Raw genomic sequence first — 18,706 nt, 5'->3', positions numbered from 1 at the left:
TGGGTGGGAAGGACCGAATTGCCGCCGAGGAATGAAGCGGCGGCAGTTGAGCCGCCGCCGATCGCGGCTTTTTTATTTTTTTTCTCCCCGCCGTTTGGGGCGGCAAAAATGCTGGAGCCGGTCCTACTTGGACTAAACTGTTAAAAAGGGCACAATCAGGTAAAACAGATTTATCTTTCTCAGGAACAGCCTAAAAACAGCAGAAACCTTGTTAGTAGGTTTCAGAAAATAGTAAGCAATTGGAAGCAGCTTAAAACATACTAAAGCAATCCTTTACACTACTTCCTACACCCGAATGGAAAGACATACTAAACTATGTACTCCATATTATGCACACACACACAAAAAACCCACTTTAAACTGTAACAATCTCTTCTGTGGGGTGGTAAAACTTGGCTGTGTGGATTTATAGTTCTAGAAGGTGTGTGAGGATAATGTCCTGCCCACCAGGTGACAATGTCACTCAGAGTTCCACACAAATTATTACAGCAGTGTCTAGAACCCTCTTTACATTTTTTGTGTGAGCTCAATATCTTACCCTACAACAAAGACCCTGATTCAAAATGTCACTAGATATTGTTCCACAGTAGGCTTTAGTAAATGAAGACGATCCAAGTGAGTAAGTGCATTAGCTGAGTACTCACCAAGAGGAGCGGTTCACTCACCACCCACCCCATCTCCTTCTCTCCCCTAACTCCCCCCCCCCTCCGCAGAGTCAAGGGTCAAGTGAAAAGGAGAGAAAAGACAAAGAGAAAAATGTCCTCTTTTGAACTCCAGACTCTCTTGCCTACAGCAAGGACGGGGTCACCTTTGTCCGGGGCTGTGCACAGCTCACGCAAGGCTTTGCCTCACGACTGGACTGGGAAAGCCTCTGCAGAACCAGCTGCAGTTACCCTGCAGGACTTGCTGTCTTCTGTCTGAACCCAGGGGCTGCTAGGAACTCCCGCAGGCTGGTGCTAGTTACAGCTCCCTGCACGGCTGGTCTCAGGGCAGTGTGGGGATTAGGGGTGTTACTGGGCTCCCACAGTTCAGCTCCATCCCTGCTGCTTCACTTACAGAGACCCCCATTAAGGAGAGTAACAGTCTCTGGTTCCCCAGGCCACTCTCTACAGGACACCCCTCACCCCCCATCTCTAGTGCTGTTGTTCACTCCCCTCTGAGGGATCCTGCCCTGCTGGGTCTGTCACCACTTCATGGTGGGTTTTCTGCTCTGCTCTCTGACACCCACACCCCTTACACTTTTCACTGTGTCTTTATGCAGCTTCCCTCCAGCCTCTCATGCTCTTTTTCTAATCATGGCTTCCAGCCACAGCTCCTCATCCTGCCTTGTGCTGCTCTATCTGTCCTTCCCCCAGCACACACAGAGGCCAGGACCTGAGCTGGGCTCCCTAACTGGCCTGGCTGCCTGGCCAATTAGACTGATTTGGAGTACTCTCTATTTCCCATTGGCCCTGATGTGGAGCTCTCAGATTGGCCAGAGGTTCTTTCAGTTCAAGGATCCTGATTCCTTCTCAGTCCTTCCCTTGTATAGGGAGAGGGCCAACCAAAAAAACCCCATCAAGTTTTTGTAAGGAGCCAACTGTCCCATTACATTCCCTTGGGCTTTTCACAACTTACCCCCCTGGCCTGATGTACAATATATCACATAACATGTTGGGGCGGGGTGGGGGGACCACAGTACAGCGGGTATCTCCTTGTCCTTGAAAATCCATGCTCACCACTCTGCCCAAGCAGTCACTGTACAGGCAGTTGAATAAGGCATTAGCAAAGTTAATAATGTCCATGACCATGTTTGTGGGGGCAATCAAAACATAGGACAGTGAAATGGACTATAAACAATTAAAGTTAGGTATTACAGTTATATTTCACCCCTCCTGTATACAAAAACACTTCCGCTCATCATTGGGATACCGGGTTGGTAGGACAGTCTTAGTGGAGCAGGTGGGTCTTTCGGAGCCCCTAACCTGACTGCTTCAGAAGCTACATCTAGCTCTCCCTCAGCCTCATCACTTACAGGTTCATCTACTGTGGCCACCCATTCAGGACTGCCAACTCTGGCTCAGAATTTGTAACTGCTTCAATGGTGTATGTGTAAGGGACCCATTTCTCCTTCTTTCTGCCACTATCACAAATGTTCCTGAGCGTACTGGGTTGGCTGGGGCCCTCTGTCTTATTGGTTTGGGAGGTAAAGGGCATAACTTGAGCTGATCCCTGTGTACTGCTCTCTCTAAACCACCATTCTCTGGCCATACAGTATACATGGGCAATTCCAGACTGTTGTGTTTGAGCACTATGTAGGTCACTGCTTCCCATCTACTCCCTATTTTATTCTGGCCCCTTGACTTGTGGTTCCTGACTAGCACTTGGTCACCAGTGTTGATGATGGCTCTCTGAGACTTATGATCATAGCCCCTTTTCCAAAACTAAGCTGCTTTTTCTGACACTTCTCAAGCAAGGGTCACAAGCCAACATGAACTTCCAGAGGTTTTTGTGAACCCATTCATCCAGTACCTCAACTTTAACCTCAGGTCAAGCTGACTCCCATAACACATCCATGGGCAGCCTTGGATCTCTCCCAAACAACAGACAGAATGGCACAGAATCCGTCGATGAGTGCAGGTGGCTGCTGTTTGCCAGAACCAATTCAGGAAGATGGTCTTTCCATCTCTGCTTTTGTTCAGATTGCCTAGTCCAGAGAATCTTATATATGGTATGGTTGAACCTTTGCTAAGATTATCCTACTCTTAGCAATGTTATACATTTTACACAGTTCTGCTATCACACTGGATTTGAAGTTCCAAACTTGATTGGAGTGCAGACATGCTGGACATCTGTAATATCCAAACCAATGTTGTACCAGGGCTCTAGCCATTGTATGTGCAGTCTGATCCAGTGTGGGTACTGCAACAGTAAAACAGATGAACATATCTGTCAGCACCAATACATTCTCAAACCCATCAGATGTTTTATCTGGTAATGTGTAGTCCAGAGCCACTATCTCCAATGGACTAGTTACATTTATACATCCTATTGTGAGTCTCTCACAGGGACACAGGTGTTTGGACAAAGCACATCTCTTACACTGCTTAGTCATTGTGCAATCTCTTGTGCCATATTGGGCCAATAAAAACTCTGTTGGATGACTTCTGTGGTATCTCTGGAACTAAAGTGTCAGGACGGGTCCAATGCATAGGTCTTCAGCTTGGAGCCTGCAAAAGTCCCCTACTGTGACCCAACATTGTTTCTATTTGGTTCTGTGTGATTTTACAGCACTTCTGAGTCAGATTTTGCTCCAGTGATTCTCCAGAGCCATCTTCCCGATTTGAGATTACAGGCCAGAAACTCATCTTCACATCCTCTGCCACTATCATGAGGAAATCTTTGTCATTCTCAATGTCTGGGACCTCTCCCCACTAGGCTAGGTATGGGACAGGACATCAACATTCTGGTTGGACCTGCTGGGCTACCCATTTCTGTTCAGTTGCTCCCAGACTGGCAGTATCCAAGTATCTCATTGGGTTGTGGTTGAAGACAACAAACTTTTGGTACAGCAGATGATCTTTGAATTTTTCAGTCACCACCCACTTCATTGTAAGCATTGTCAACTTAAACACATTGTAGTTCTTATTTCTTCTGCATTTCTCAATAGCCTGCTTGCATATGCAATTACTTTTTCCATTCCACCTTGCTTCTAGATGAGCACAGCTCCCAAGCCAAGTCTACATGCATCAGTGGTGAGAATGAATGGTAAACTGAAGTCATATATCCTAATGTGTGTCGTACTTCCCTTAGATCAGCTGGCATAGGCCAGTTAACCAAAATTGTAGTCTCTTCTTCATCTACTCGGATACCTTGAGACATAACTATGTGTCCTAGGAACTGAACTTCCTTCCTCAACAAACATTTGCTAGGCTTCAGTTTGAGGCCATGCTCTTTTAACTTGGAAAACAGTGTACAATTTCTCCAAGTGGATAGAATCACAGAAATATAGGGCTGGAAGGGACCTCAAGAAGTCATCAGGTCCAGCCCCCTGCACTGAGGCAAGACCAAGTAAACACAGATCCTCTCTGCCAAGTGTTAGTCCTTAGGTTCTTAAAAACCTCCAATGATGGGGATTCCACAACTTCCATTGGAAGCTTATTCCAGAATTTAACTACTCTTATAGTTAGAAGGTTTTCCCTAATATCTAACCTAAATCTCGCTTGCTGCAGATTAAACCCATTACTTCTTGTCCTATCTTAAGTGGACATGGAGAACTATTGATCACTGTTCTGTTTGTAACAACCCTTAACATATTTGAAGACTGTCTTCAGTCTTCTTTTCTCAAGACTAAACATGCCCAGTTTTTTAAACTTTTCCTCATAGGTCAGTTTTCTAAATCTTTTATCCTTTTTGTTGCTGTCTTCTGGATTCTCTCCAATTTGTCCACATCTTTCTTAAAGTGTGGTGACCAAACCTGGACATATTACTCCATCTGAGGACTGAGGAAAATATAATTATGTTATCCAGATGTATAAGGAGAATTTCATAGATATAACTGCTCAACATCTTCTTCATTAAGCATTGGACGGTGACAGGGGCATTACACAGCCCAAACAGCATCAGTGTCCACTCAAACAGTAGAAATGGGGTAGTGATAGCAGTCTTCTCTCTGTCTTCTGGATCCATTGCCACCTAGAAATACCCAGAGGTACAGTTTAATGTTGAAAAGATTTTGGTCCTTCACAAAACATCCCCAATTCATGGAAGAAGATATGCTTCCTTTCAGGGGACCTGGCTCAATCACCTATAATCATAGCAGAAATGGACACCTCCACCTTTCTTCACCACTATCACAGCCATGGACTATCACTTTCTTTGAGGATGCCATGGGAGACCAGATCCTGCACATCACTTGAATTCCTGGAAGACAGCTGGGGATCTTACTGTGTCCCTTTAATTGGTTCCACTTCCCCCATGGGGATTCGATGGGTGTCCGAGGTGTTATGCACAAAATTGGTGTCATCATTGGAGATGACTTCTTTATGCTTTTCCAATAACCACCAGTTATTGTACCTGATCTTCAGTTAGGTCCTCCTGTTCAATATGTACTAGAATCTTCCAGTGCAGATAATCACTAGTTGAGCCTGGAAAGGTCATATCCTCAACCTCCTGAGTATGTAATATGTTCCTGGTGTTATTGAACGCTACTTTTCCCACTGGGACTACTGTAGTTGGCAAGTAGACCTCAGCAATGTGAACCCTTGGATGAAGTAGGATGGTCCATTCAATTAACACTATGAATGGAATTTGTCCACCCTTACTTTGGGTCAAAGCATCAGCCACATATAGTCCGTCGGGCAAATCTGTTGCACAGGACCCTTCCACTGTCCCATTACAAAAATAAAGGGCCAGATTTTGTCTCCTTGTCAAAAAACCTGAGGGAGGCTTCCTCTTTTGGAGCTCCCCCCCACATTATTTAATGGAGAGGGGTGCCTCCCCTTCAAAATGGGCAGATAGTTTGGTCCCCAGAATCCCCAGATCTTGAGACATTGTCCAGAGCTATTTGTGCTGAGGCCCTGTGCCTCCTCTGCAGCTTCAGGGTCTACTGTCCTTCCACAGTCCATTTCCAGTTGATTTGGCAGGGCTTCTGCCATTTACCACTGCCACTGGGATCCTCACCCTTCAAGAGGGGTAACCCACAGAACATAGATGGCTCCATGAAAAAAACTGAATCAGCACCAAACTGCACTAAGTTTTTAGTGAAAGTGCTACTTTTAATAATCTAGCCACCAAACAGTATGTAGTAGAAATAATCTAGTGCACCAAACAGTATCAGTCAGCACTATTTCAGTAGTATGATCTACCTCAATTCACATACTACACAGTCAAAAACTTAAAGCTAGCTGCTGCTTTTTTTTTTTAACCTCTGTAACCAATAAGATACAAATAAATGTGGCCAGTGCTTTAAAACAATCACTTTGGACCTAAATTTGTTGACACAAATATAATTATCACTGCCTAGCATTAATTCCCTTTAGTTTAATCCTAGTAAAAAGGAGCATCAATGGAAAAAAAAAGCCATTCTATGAACTTTGCTTCTCATAGTAATTCAATGAGATATTTGCTCTTCTATTTTTATGTAATCTCCAAATAAAGAGACATCCCTGTTTTAAGTGACAATGATTTAAAGACATTAATAGTGATGTTTTAAATAAAGGGGCTCTTATGCACAAAACGGTAATTATATGGGTAATTAAAATCCACTGCAGTAATAATGGTGCTCTGTGGCCTGCAGAACATTCCTCAACCATAGTGCATACAAAGCTCGCAGACATCATTTACATACTGCTTCTAATAGAAGGGGAAAGCCCAGCTTTTACACAAAGTCTGGCATAGTTCTAAAACAAGCAGTTTTAAAAAAATGGTTAAGATCCTTTTCTTGAAGGCTGTCTCCCACAGAATAAAAACAGACTGGCTAGCAGAGCTCCATACTTCGCAAACCTTTATTCTCCTAAATTATTCAGCTGTGCTAGGTCACAGTGATCACTCTTCCAGGAAGGTTTCTTCTAATCAATGGAAGGAATTTCTTATGCTGACAGTCTAGTCTCTCTCTGGCCCTGGCTGGGTGGAATCTTCACAGTTCCATGGGCTTATTTCTTTCCACTAAAAAGACTGACCAAAACATATATTTAAAGCCTTGGGGGAGGAGCTAGTAGGAGTTCTGATTCTCCCCTCCTTATTCCCTGAGACCACGTGCCTCCCAGTGCTTCTACTGGAGCAGTGTGGCTCTGCACTGTCCCTAGTGCTATGAGTACATAGCACTAAGCAAGGGAAAGTTTACAAAGTAGGGGGCAAACTTTGTGATTTTAATTATCATAGAAATCACAGTTATAAAAATGGCTGAGTTTAGTCATAGCACTTAATAATGATACTTTGAAAAGAGCCATTTGTAAATTAAAGTACTTTGTCCATATAGAGGCTGATTGCCCAGTCATTACATTAGTGAGCAATTACACGTGCAAGTAGTGCCTTTGTAGTCAATGGTGTACATGTGAGCACGCACCCCTGTGAGTAAGCGTAAGCAATAGCACTGCATGGGTGTAATACTGAACAGAATTTGGCCCTTTGTTTTTGCTGATATTTTATATATAAATAACAGAATCATCTTCTACCAAAGCTCTTATGCTATGTATTTAACATTTAAATGCTAGTACATCTACTTTAACATTTCTCTGTTTCATTTTTTACTACAACTGCAAGAACAAAATACCTTCTAGCATTCCTTAACTGAATCTATACTGACACAAACTAGTACAAGCATAAGTAATTTTGGTGACAGACTCTCCCAAAAGCATATAAAAAAAAGAAAACAAAAAGTCCTAATGACAGAGAATTGAATAAACAGGATAGTTTATTTAATATACTTCTATTACCAATTACAAAACATTGCTTTTTTTCTTTCAAGTGTCTCCAAAATCAAGTATTCACTTACAAGAGTATAAACAAAGGGTAAAAAAAGTGTGTCATAATAAATAAAGTGCAGTAATTTGCATCCATGTAATCTAAAGCTTTACAACTCTTTATTCAAAACATTATTACACCGTATAATCAAGGTACAATGCAAAATATAGATAGACCATAAGCAACCTTGGGGAAGCTTAACTCCTTATGCTTCAGTGTTATATAGTAGTGGAAAATAAAGATTAAAAAACACCCACAACACCAAAGATCTTCTTGAGAATCATATGTGGCCTTTGAGCTAAGTGTTTATGGGTAAACATGTTTCAAAAGAGGTTAAAGTCAGAGCTGGATCACAGGATCCAAAAAGGCAGTGAAATGATCAAGTATCATTACTCTTACTTATGGAGTAAGGCCAAAATCCTGCCCCCCGGCTCTCAGCCTGAGAAACTCAGCTGGATACTGGGGAGTCGTCAGGGAATAGCAAGAAGAATCCTTCCCCAAAGGCAGTGGAGGGGGAACAGTTGTTTTTAAACAAATACATTTCTAATTGAAGGTCTTTCCACTCCAGCTGTCTTATCCTAATTTTTAAATAGGCTTACAGTGGATGACGCAAGTCTGCTGCCTCTGGGGGCTAGAGCTACCACAGTGTACAAGTATTCTGGGACCTTGCTTCTTTTCTTGAGTCTTGTAATTTTGGCACATGGTCATGAATGTTTTGGAAAAGATTTTTAAGACAAGGGCCAAATGCTGCCCACAGATATTAGTGTGTACAACTCCTATTTAAGGTTCATTAGTATAACATACATATATTTGTGGGCAGATTTTCATCCAAAATTTGCACTGGTGCTTATGGGGCATCTATAATAATTTGATTATATGGACTCAAAAGTATACTGTGGGGAGAAATCCTGCACTAGGAGGTGTAGGCACTAAATGACCAACTTGATCTTTTCTATCTATAACATCTGTTATTCTATTTGTATGATTCCCATTCTAACTTTATAATTCTATACTGTCTATTATTTGCTGACTTATATCTTACACTTCCATACAGAAGCTTACAAAAACTATATACAAGAAATTCATCAGTTATGTCACTATAAACAGTTTAACTGCTGTAGACCTTCACCTCTTGATGTTTTTTTTACATAAGGCTGCTTCCAATGTATTCGTTTCCTTGGGGCTACCAAGCTTAATTTGACTATTGGCTTCAATAGGCTCTGATGCCAGCCAGCCATGCATAATGGCTTCTTTGTCTAGTTGTCACATGAACAGTTTTATGTTACGATTATTGTCACTCCAGGCTTAAACAGGAAGGCATGCTTTCACACAAATCATCCACTTCGTGGGCTCTCTTTGGCAGGAGCCCTGTGCTTAGAACTATTTTACTCCATAGTTTATCAGGATAGCTGATTACTAAAACCTTGAGAATAAAGTTTTAAAATTTCTCATCTAATTCAACCAATGCTTAATTTTATCCACCTGTCACAAAAACAAAGAGGCAAGTAGTATGAATTAGCCACCATTTAAATAATGATGCATTATCTAATTTCAAGGAAGAATCAAAACCCAATTCAAGTGTTAAACCATATGGATAATAAAAAAATATACTGCAGTGGGATTAAAGAGCTGAATGAAAGTAACAACAGAAATACAATTTAGAGGTGAATTTGACAGTCATCCTTAATTCATCCTGTTGTAAGCATATTGCAGCACATATGGTCAGAAGCATCCCCCATTATTCTGAAACCACCTCAAAAATTTAACCACAATGGGGAGACAAGCACAGCATTTCAGCTACAAAACTGTACCTCTTTGTTTTACCAGTCTCACCCTTACCAGGATTTATGTACCACTAATTAGAGTTTCAGGTGGTACATAGGGCTTTCTGTGGAGTTCATTCCAAAACAGTATTTGGGAAAGAAAACACATCAATGTCAAACTTCTCTGCCTCTGAAATACACAGCTCAAATATCTTAGAAAAAATTAGGAAGATAAAGCTTACATTGACTTTTTTAACAAGAAAAATATAGGTTAGTTTTGTGGTGACAGCAATGTTAGTTTGTATTACATTCTCTAAGAAAGAAATCCATCAAATTCCCTTGCTGTGGAGGGCTAATAAGTCTGCAGTAGAGTCTGTGACATGCTAGATGGTAGACCAACAACAACCATGAAGGAATCATTCCAATTTATGCTGCTAGTGCATTGATATCTATGAGACTCCATTAGGGAATAAACGTCTGCCTTTATAAGAACAGAATTTTCTTTGCAGGACTGAGACCTAAAATATTGAGGACTAGACTCTGATACTCTTACTCACTCTCTGAAATACCCTGCTCTGGAAGCAGTACAACTGAAGTCAGTAGCACTACTAGTGGAGTACAGTTCTGTTCAATTAGCATAAGTGTAATAGAAACTAGCCTTAAGACAGATCAGGGGACTCAGCAGCACCTCACAAGATAGAGGTCTAAGTGCCTAAAAGGCCTCGCAAAACAATATGAGTTATCCCAACTCAAATGGTAAAATGTTTGAAACAACAATCTATTTGTTTATTGTTTCCTGAGTTTAAACCAATAATAAAATAATTATTCAATCTCCAGTCCAGCTTCTGCCCATCTCATCCACTGAAATGGCTCTCATCAGTCTCTAAATACCTCTTTCTGGCCAAATCTCAGAACCAGTACTCCATCCTCATTCTCCTCGACCTGTCAGCTGTCTTCGACACCACTGACCACACTCTTCTTGAAATCTTGTCTTCCCTTAGCTTCCATGACTCAGTCCTCTCTTGATTCTTTTTCAACGTCTCTTTTGTTCCTTCAGCATGTCGTCTGGAGGATTTGCCCCATCCACCCTCCAATTTTCTATGTGAGTTAAAACAGGTACTTGATCCCCTTCTCTTCTCCCTCTTACACTTTGCTTCTGGGCATCTCATTTGCAAACACAAATTCAACTACAATCTTTATGCTGACAAATCACAGATCTACTTCTCTACTCCAGAAGTGTTTCCTTCTGTCCACTCTAAAATCTTGGCCTGTCCCTCTGACCTCTCTTTGTGGATATCTAGCCATTAGCTCAAGCTCAAAATGACAAAAACAGAGCTCCTAATCTTTTTCTCCCAAACTGTCCCCACTCCCTCCTTTCTGAACCACTACCGCCATTCTCTCTGTTACTCAGGCCTGTAACCTGGGTGCCACTTTTGAGTCAGCTCTATCTCAAGTTCCTCATATCCAGGCTGGGTCTAAACCTTGCCAATTCTTTCTGCCACTGTCACTAAGATATGGCCTTACCTATCCATCTACACCACTAAGACTGCCAGCCAGGCTCTCATCACCTCACGTCTCTATCCCTACAACATATTTTTCTCTGGCTTGACAAATACAATCTTGCCCCCACTTGTATGCATTCAGAATGGTCCTGCAAAAGATAATTTTCTTAGTTCTTCACTTTGACTATGTCACCCCCTATCCTGCACTTGGGACGGAAGAATCCCATGCACTGCTAAAGACTAGGGAGCGAGCGGCTAGGCAGCAGTTCTGCAGAAAAGGACCTAGAGGTTACAGTGGATGAGAAGCTGGATATGAGTTGACAGTGTGCCCTTGTTGCCAAGAAGGCTAATGGCATTTTGGGCTGTATAAGTAGAGGCATTGCCAGCAGAGCGAGGGACGTGATCATTCCCCTCTATTCGACATTGTTGAGGCCTCATCTGGAGTACTGTGTCCAGTTTTGGGGTCCACACTATGAGAAGGAAGTGGAAAAATTGGAAAGAGTCCAGTGGAGGGCAACAAAAATGATTAGGGGGCTGGAGCACATGACTTATGAGGAGAGGCTGAGGGAACTGGGATTGTTTAGTCTGCAGAAGAGAAGAATGAGGGGGGATTTGATAGCTGCTTTCAACTACCTGAAAGGGGGTTTCAAAGAGGATGGATCTAGACTGTTCTCAGTGGTACCAGATGACAGAACAAGGAGTAATGGTCTCAAGTTGCAGTGGGGGAGGTTTAAGTTGGATATTAGGAAAAAACTTTTTGACTAGGAGGGTGATGCATCACCCACTTATTATATTTTCAAACTGGAATGGGTTACCTAGGGAGGTGGTGGAATCTCCTTCCTTAGAGGTTTTTAAGGTCAGGCTTGACAAAGCCCTGGCTGGGATGATTTAATTGGGGATTGGTTTTGAGCAGGGGGTTGGACTAGATGACCTCCTGAGGTCCCTTCCAACCTTGATATTCTATGATTCTATATTTGCATTTCTATCCTGGCTCCCCTTTCTCTATCACATCAAACAAACTATTTGTCGTCACTATTTGCCTTTCACATGGCTGTCATTTGTCATAAACTATCCAGATTTTGACTGCTGCCTCCAGTTGACCAATGATGCAAGCCTTCATCACTCACTTATTATATTTTCAAACAAGCCCTTTTGTGCTTTCTCTCATGCTGCCACTCACACTTGGGAGGACTTCCTTGTAAACACCTGCAAAGCCACATCATTGTCCTCTTTAAAATTCTCCTTTGCTATGATGCCCACACAAATCTTGACTGTTTATCATGCTGACCAAGATTGTTTCATCGTCTGCTTGTACTCCCTCATCAGTCTGTCCATATCCACCTGTTGTCTTAAATTTAGATTGTAAGATCTCTGGGCCAGTGTTTGTAAAACGCCTACCAAGAGGTCCTGATCTCTGACTGAGGCTCCTGGGTGCTACCACGATACAAATAATAAACAACAGATACTCAGAGCTTTGCACTTTCAAGCTCCTTTACAATTGTTAACTAATGAATCCTCTTAGCACCCCTATGAATTCAATAGTTAAAAAGTTAGATAGAATTAGAATTATCCCCATTTTAAAGTTAGTGAAACTGAGGCCGAGATTAAATGTCTTGCCTGAAGAGACACACTGAGTCAATGGTAGAGCCAAGATTACAATTTCTGATGCCCAATCCCAGGCTCATTCCTCTAGAACTCATTGCCTCACACATCAAGAGAGTTCAAAATTATTGTTTCAGTGCACATTATGGATCAATTTCTTTGCTAATTAGATATGAAAGATAGGTACATTATTTAAATTAAATTGCTACAAGAGCTGCAACTAGACTTGCCTGTCTAAATTTCAGCCTGAAGCTAATTTGTACCTCTCACAGACTGAGCTATCTGCAGTCCTCAAAAGATGTTTTGCTTGAGTAAAGACCATAGTTTGCCTGGGTTTATTAACAAAAACACTGACACAATTAATCAAACTGAATCAGCAAGGCCAATTGCCCCCCTAGAACTATTTTTTCTGACAAGATGGCTGTAATTGATATCAATAGTCTCAATTAATTGGAATAACGTTTATTACATGAAAATACAGATTTCTCTCAGAATTTTATATGCCCAGATGAAAAGAAAACTGGCACAGTTATGTACAAATTGGTGCCACATTGTTTTTAATTTATGTTTTTAAGTCTCTGAAAAAGACACGAGTAGAAATTATTAGAGATTAGTGTCCGACATTAATTAGGTATTAGATTATCACTGCAAATGTAGGCTCAAATTCCATTATCCTTGCTGCTGATGATCAGCACCTTGCTCCTCAATTAGTCTGACTGATTTCAGTGAGACTGTTTGTGGTGTACAGTACTATTCAATGTAAGGGAACCAATCTTTGACTGGTAGAAAGGCAGTAACCGTGACAACTAGATGGTCAGATTCTGATGTCAATAAAACCAGTCACTGAGTAAAGTGATCCTTACGAGTGAGAATCTGGCCCATAATCCCATTGTTAAAGAAAAGGTTTATAAAAGATGTTTTATTACTACACTATATTTCATAAAATATATAAAATTAATATATTTAATGTTTATTTTGTAATGTTTTGTATAGCAACACAAACTATCTTAACTAGTCCCTAGAATTTCATCACATATGCAAGCACTCTGCATTTTTTCCAACAGCAGCTTAGTTTCCATTAAAAAAGGACGTCTGATAATGCTGGTACAACAAAAAGGTGAGACATGCTGTGTAAAACTTTTGCCAAGTAATTTGAATAGAAACTCAAGGGACACTTACCAGCTGCAGTCAAAAGCCCCCTCAATACAACTCCGTTTTTTGCCAGTTAAACTTAAATATGTTAAGACATTTCCTGTGTTCCTTCTGTATCCAAGTTAACTGGTTTTGAGAAATCAAAACTAGCTATTTGCCTCATTAGATGGTTGCACTCATTTATTAAATATGCCTTTTTTTAAAAAATATATGAACATAAGAATGTCCACACTGAGCCAGACCAAAGGTCCATCTAGCCCAGTGTCCTGTCTTTTGACAATGGCCAATGCCTGGTGCTTCAAAGGGAATGAACAGAACAGGTAATCATCAAGTGATCCATCCCAGCTTCTGGCAAACAGAGGCTAGAGACACCATCCCTGCCCATCCTAGCTAATGGCCATTGATGTACCTATCCTAGATAAATTCAGAGAGTTCTTTTTTGAACTCTGTTAGTGTCTTGGCCTTCACACCATCCTCTGGCAAGGAGTTCCAGAGGTTGACTGTGATTTGTGTGAAGAAATACTTCCTTTTGTTTGTTTTAAACCTGCTGCCTATTAATTTACTTCAGTGACCCCTAGTTCTTGTGTTATGAGAAGGAGTAAATAACAGGTCCTTATTTACTTTATCCACACCAGTGATGACTGTATAGACCTCTAACATCTCCCCCCTTAGTCATTATGCTCATGGTAGGTGCTGGACAAACCACCCAGGAGACTGAAATTCCCAGTTTATCTACAAATTAGGTACAGCACATGCAACAGTAGTGTAAAGTTCCCTACATTTTCCTCTTGTGTGCCTGGTTTAGAGGAAAAAGAAGAACAGGAGTACTTGTGGCACCTTAGAGACTAACAAATTTATTAGAGCATAAGCTTTCGTGGACTACAGCCCACTTCTTCGGATGCATATAGAATGGAACATATATTGAGGAGATATATATAACACATACTGAGAGCATAAACAGGTGGGAGTTGTCTTACCAACTCTGAGAGGCCAATTAATTAAGAGGAAAAAAAACTTTTGAAGTGATAATCAAGCTAGCCCAGTACAGACGGTTTGATAATAAGTGTGAGAATACTTACAAGGGGAGATAGAGTCAATGTTTGTAATGGCTCAGCCATTCCCAGTCCTTATTCAAACCGGAGTTGATTGTGTTTGCATATCAATTCTAGCTCAGCAGTCTCTCTTTGGAGTCTGTTTTTGAAGTTTTTCTGTTGTAATATAGCCACCCGCAGGTCTGTCACTGAATGACCAGACAGGTTAAAGTGTTCTCCCACTGGTTTTTGAGTATTTTGATTCCTGATGTCAGATTTGTGTCCATTAATTCTTTTGCGTAGAGACTGATACTGGTTTAGAGGAGTCACCTCTAGGATCTTGTCTACTTATTAGCTGTATTGCACAACCAGTGCAGCTCCACCAGTGATAGCAATGCTGGAAGCTGTTATGTAGACAGGACTCAGGCATTTTTACCACTGTGTCATCTAGGTTTCCACTCTACAGCGTCCACTGTTTCTACTGCATGTAGAGAATTAAAGCTACAAAGTTTGCTAATGTAGAGGCAGCCTAGATGTGAAAGAATAATTCAGTCTCCAGGACTTTTTATTCCTTGGTGAAATAACACCAATACCAATTCTAGTTTATGTGATGTAAAAACTTATTCAGGGAAAACTAGACTGAGATAACCAACTCATTTTACATAGACCATTGAAAGGACAACAAATGATCATTTTTGGCCAGTTATGGATTAGAACTAGTGAGCTAGAGGTGAAAGATTCACTTTCAAACCCATGAACTGTCCAATTCCCTGATTAAAAGTTATTATTTTAAACTGTTAGTCATTTATCTTTTAAGGAGATTTGTTAAAGGGCAATCTACATTTCAAATTTGGTTGTATGACAAGAGAATATGGCTGTCCCAACTGTTTTTGTAGGGAAAATGATCTAGTTTTTATAATACAAGACCCACATTTTCAAGGTGTGCATGAGTACAAGTTGGACACACGCAAAAGTGAAAATTTGGGTCTAAGCTATATTGTACATCCAATTTATTAAAAAATCTTCTGTACTACCTCTGCCTAGCTGGCATATCTGACTTGAGACTGAAAATAAAAACTGCTACTTAAAAGGAAACAGAATTAAGAACCCAGAAGACATGGATAATTTGCCCACCCAAATTGCTACTTTCATAAATTCCTCCTCCAGCTTAGTCAGTTCCACCCTATACTGCACTTCAAGAAGAACGCACATAGCTAATTATGTATGCTTTCTCCCTGAATTGTGTTTTTGGGCACAACTGCCATTCAGGGTTGTTTACAATGAAATTGAAGTCTGAACCCAGCTTTCAGTTTCAGTCTCATATCGGACATGCCACTGCTCATTCAATGCATCTTTTAAGTGCAGGTCAGCAACAAATGACACTTCTCCAAACTGATTTTTAGTTGTATAAGTTGCTGAACAATAACATTTTCCTAAAGTCATTGTTGGTCTCTCTTCCAAACTATTTGACGTTGCCAAGCATAGTTGAAAATCTCACTAAGTTTTGCACACAATCTCTTTTATACCATGCTGATAACATATTTTGAATAGAGAGATTAGACCTTCAGTGAACTGAAAGGATTATAGACCAAATGTAAGCACCTAATATAGAGAAAGAATCAACATGGTGAATGGCATAGGAACTACATTTATATTCTGACTATAGGGAAGTATCTTACAGCTAATAGCAACATCTTTGAAGAATTCATAAGATTCCAAACTAATTCGTGTTCTTAGTTTACTCTAAGAAATTCACCTAAAGACTATTCTGAAAATAGAGTTTCATTTTTTATAGTTGATTTGAGTGTATAATTCCAGTTGAAGTCCAACTAAGGTTTGGAAGAAATAAAAAAAGGGAATATTTGCACTCCAAAAATGCTTACAGGATATCACACTAGTGAAAGTCTTTATGCAGACACTCCTGAACACAGTCAAGTTATAAAGCAGGTGTGCATTTTTATGAGCAGAACCTGCAAGTTTACACCCACTTACAGCCCCATGTCTCCTCCTGTTGTACAATGTTTTCAGAATTACTATTAGAGATCAAATTAGTTCAGGGGGTCTCAAACTGGGAGTTGTGACCCCTCAGGGGTCACAAGGTTATTACATGTGGGGTGGCGAGCTGTCAGCCTCCACTACAAAACCCCACTTCACTTCCAGCATTTATAATAGTATTCAATATTTTAAAATGTGTTCTTAATTTATAAAGGGGGTCGCACTTCCCTTGCTGTGCGAAAGGGGTCATCAATACAAACGTTTGATAACCACTGAATTAGTGGCTTATAAAAAAAGGCCTTTGAAAACCTTTTCTTTTTCCTTGTTCAGGTACAGCCCAAATATGTCAGAAACATAGGAGCTGAGCCAAAGTCTAAGAGCCTTCAAAGAAAAATTAAACCTCTTTAAAGAAACAGTTTCCCTGCTACTAGTGTGGTCTGCCAGTCATAGGCTTGATTCTGCACTGAAGTGAATGGGAGTTTTCACTGACTTGAATGAGTACAGAATCAAGTCCCAAAGGAGAGGGAGTAGGAGGGTGCTATAAGGCGTGAGGGAGGAGAGCTGGGGATGTATTGAGTTGAATCCCTATTTACCAGTTCACCCAGCAGTGATAACCCTAAAGAAAATTATGATTAGTCAGTTGCCTTGACTAATATGTAAAGTTATTAGCTCCCTACAAATAATTTTGAAGTCAAAGGGACAATGGAAAAAAAGTTACTCTTTGCAGAGGAAACTTATTTAAATGTTATTTCCCCCTTGCTTTGACTTAGAGAAATTCTGTCTAAACAGTCTAGACCAATTGGATGTGTGTGGATTATAGAAGACTGTTTTATTATTTGTTTAAAAGAACAGTCTGAAACAAAATGTATATTTACATATCACATCTGGTGTGGGTGCTAAAAGAACGTATATTATCTATAGAGAAGAAATAAAAGGATTTTTTAAAGTTACTCCTTCACATATACAAAAATGAAAACAAGAGGCATCTGTATATATAATTAGTTACCAAATCAGGAAAAAGAAATGCTTTTGACTGTACCATGTACATTCAAGAAAGAAAGAATACAAACACACAACCACTATAAAGAATAAACACGGCCCGTCAAACCAGTGTTTAAGGAGAACCCGTCTCCAAGGTTTCCACAAACTCAGCTCCCAACAAGTGGGGAATGGCACAGACTTCAATGTAAACATCACACTTTAAATCCGCATCTGACCCTCTTCTGGAGTGTCGAGAACATGTGGCACTGTAACTCCCCTGCATCAGGGGACCTTGCAAACATTAATGCATCTGCAAACACTGAGTAACTAATAGAAGAACAGTTTGGGTGGGGAGGGAGGAAGAATCCGAAGTTGCCAGAGGAAAAGACAACAGCATTCCTGGGTAAAATATTCATGTTCGGAGCTGAATGGTGAGTCGAGAGGCGGCTGTAAACGACCCTAAGCGTGTTGTTCTCTGGACGAAATGTCCAATGTGAACCGCACTCTAATCCACAAAGCGCCCAAAAGAAATGCAAGTGGTATATGAAGGCGATGGATGAAATCCCAGCTCACCCCAATCTCCACCTGGGGGGATTTCCCCTACAACAGCAACACTTAGAGGGTTTTTTACCGCGCTCCCAGTGCATGCAAAGTGCTGGGAGAGCGGATATAAACCACTTGGAAACTGAGCGCAGCCAGCACAACCCCACGCGCTAAGGGGGCAACGCACTGCGGAGGGGCTGGAGCCCAGAGGTCAGGCACAGCTCCGCACCACACCCACCTCTTACCAAGGAGAGCACGCAAAGCACCAGGCCCTTGCCAGGCTTCCTTACCTGTCCCTGGAGATGCTGAGCTGCACCCCAGCAGCGTCCTCCTCGGAGCTGCGCGCACCCGTCGCAGGGCACTTGCTGCTGCGGCCGCGGCACGCTGGCTTAGCTTACAGCCGGCTGCTTCACTGAGCTGAAGCCAGCATACTGATTTGGCCCTAGGGCGAAGGGGGCAGGAGAACTAGATCCCCTCCCCGCCGCACAGGGGGGTCCCGCTGGCCCCCGGGTGTGGAGGGCTCCCAGGGACGGGGAGAGCCGCAGGGGGAGCTGAGCTGCGGCTGCTCCTGGGACAGTCACCGAGACGCTTCTCTGCCGCCCCTGGCTGGCACGTAGCGCGAGTGCCCCCCGCTGCCGCCCCCGCTGTCCCGGGCGGCTCCTGAAACCTGCTGCTCCCCTTTGTGACACCACAG

The 18,706-nt window shown here is 41.6% G+C and overlaps 1 protein-coding gene across 2 annotated transcripts in view; it reads right to left on the bottom strand.

Annotated features, from left to right (window-relative positions):
- MEGF10 (multiple EGF like domains 10) overlaps positions 1-18,706 on the bottom strand; it is a 165,797-nt gene that overhangs the window by 128,877 nt on the left and 18,214 nt on the right. The window contains exon 1 of one of the 2 annotated variants that reach the window (XM_005303051.5): positions 18,303-18,696. The exons of the other annotated variant lie outside the window; for it this stretch is intronic. The gene's annotated coding sequence lies outside the window, so the exon portion shown is untranslated. Of the gene's footprint in view, positions 1-18,302; positions 18,697-18,706 lie in introns of those variants that run through there. 2 annotated transcript variants of the gene reach the window in all.

Source organism: Chrysemys picta, chromosome 6, assembly GCF_011386835.1.
Source record: "Chrysemys picta bellii isolate R12L10 chromosome 6, ASM1138683v2, whole genome shotgun sequence".
Lineage (NCBI taxonomy): Eukaryota > Metazoa > Chordata > Testudines > Emydidae > Chrysemys > Chrysemys picta.
This window is presented reverse-complemented; position numbering and strand designations above follow the sequence as displayed.